The sequence below is a fragment of the Nansenia antarctica genome, assembly GCF_963989245.1.
Source record: "Nansenia antarctica genome assembly, chromosome: 20".
NCBI classification, from domain to species: Eukaryota; Metazoa; Chordata; class Actinopteri; order Argentiniformes; family Microstomatidae; genus Nansenia; species Nansenia antarctica.
This window is the reverse complement of record NC_137693.1, coordinates 10,935,099-10,937,428: the sequence shown is the minus strand read 5'-3', so window position 1 is coordinate 10,937,428 and position 2,330 is coordinate 10,935,099.

Here is a 2,330-nt window from a genome sequence, read left to right as displayed (position 1 = left end):
GTAAAATGGTAGCTACACATTTGATAGAATTGTGGGTGACGGTGGAGTCAGTGTCTCATTGGCTGTCTAAACATCTTCGTTCTAAGACAGACAGACGTTGTTCCCGTGTGTGTGTGTGTGTGTGTGAGAGTGTGTGTGTGTGTGTGTGTGTGTGTGTGTGTGTGTGTGTGTGTGTGTGTGTGTCTGTGTGTGTGGGTGGGGGGGGGGGGCTTGTAGAACAACCACAGCCAAGTGAACAGATGTTGATTGACATGTGAGCGATTGCTTTTGTGGCACATAGTCACATGTGAGACGACCTAACAAGCTGTGTTCTGTCTAAGATATCAATCTTAAATAATCCATATTAAATCATGTATGCATTCCGTCTGAAGCCATGTATGTTTGAAGTATGTCTATATCAAGCCCTTTTTGGAAAAGAAATCGGATCCCGCACTACTCAATGTTCTATTCTTCTGTTTCTCCCTTTGATCACGTGGCAGATGTGACAGACTCCAACGGCGGCGATGACGTGCTGTACGCACGTAGCCGCAACATGTCCCTCGTTAAGAAGATAATCCTAGCGAGCCGTCAACTTCACATCACACGGCGCCTCAGAGTACCCAGGCGCACGCGCGTCTTCTGAGTGACTGTCCAATCAAACCGCACACAATCATTAGAAATCTCACTCCCCCCTCTCTCTCTAAACCAGATCTTATCCACCTCATTTTTCTGGTTTTCTGCTCGAAATGACATGCCCACAGTGAATATAGAATATCTCCACAATCACAAGGGCCTTCATAATGATCTAGTTATCAAATGAAAGCTAACACCTGTGGGGTCAGAATCAAAATCTATGTTACTGTGTCAGAGTAAATAGAGCTAGAACATTATAAAACATCTCAAATTCAGTCTCCGCCTAAAAAAACAACAGCTTTTACAGTGAATATCACCTTGGAAACCTGATAACGAAGCCCAAATCATCTAGGAATCAGTACTCCAGGGTCTTATTAGTATTTGTGCCAAAGTTGATGCTAGTAATGTGAGCAAATGCAACTTTGTACCTGTTTTAGTACAGGTATGTTTAGGTGGACACCTATATGTTTAGGCCATTTGGAGATATTTTGGCACCATCTTTGACCTTTGACCTTTCTCATGTATCAGATTTCAAATTTTTTTTGGGGGGGTTGGCCGACCAATGGTATGGAAATTCGGCGTTGAAACCGGACATGACACATTCTCCAGTTGGAGAAAACTGGATGTGACTTAGGCCGTGTTTACCGTCTCGGAAAAAAAATGGTGGCATCGTATAGCATGCAAAGTTGTGAAAGAATGTGATATCGATGAAGAGAATTGATCGAGGTAAACTCTTTATATCACTTCGGATCCACCTGTGGGTCCGTTGGCTACTATTTAACAGAAAACAAACCACAAAACCTTGAGGCCCCACCCTTAGTCTCCCTTACTTCTTCTACTCAATGATCGGCTCACCTTTAAATAACTGACCCAAAAAGAAAACCACCCATTTTGCGGATTAATCTAATCACGGGGAGAGGCAGAGATTTGCATTTCAAACGTGTGATCTGCCCAGGAGAGGGTTGCAGCTGGCTGGTACAGTAATGATTTGCGGTCGTCTTTTTTTTGTCTGTTGCTGAGGGTGTCGCCTATCTGAGGGCGCCAGTGACCCGACGCTTAGCTAATGGTGTCTAATGAGCATCCCAGTAGCCCACTGCCCAGTGCCCGACCAGTCTGGACGCACATCAAACACTCCTGACTCACCGCCAGACGGGCCTTAATGAGGACAATGAAGGGAGTTGTAACTTGGTGTGTGTGTGTGTGTGTGTGTGTGTGTGTGTGTGTGTGTGTGTGTGTGTGTGTGTGTGTGATCTGCCTTTCAGACTTCAGACATCTGACCAAATTCGATGAATATGTCCCCGGTCATCTTGCCATTAGTTAATGTACCGTCAGCGATACTACTGTGGATTCACAACGTGTGAGAAATCGAAATAAAATAAAATGATTTTATGTGGGGGAGAAAAAAAATTATCTCTATCATTGTACCGGCCCCCAATATAAAACATATTAACATCTCTTAAATATACAGTCACTTAATGTTCCGCAACATTAACAGAGCTTTAAAATACTGCTGTAAACGCCCCCCCCCCCCCCACCCCTACCCCCCCCTGCTCTCCTGGTGACTGTATTGCTTTCCTCTGTGTGGACGAATGAGGGGCTGGTCTGAGGCTGAAGGAAATGTAATGACGCTAGGAAAAAAAATCGAGTTTCGCTTCCTAATGATCTTCTTTTCCAAAGACACTGTTCACTTAAAACATCGCTGACTGCAGGTCGACTGC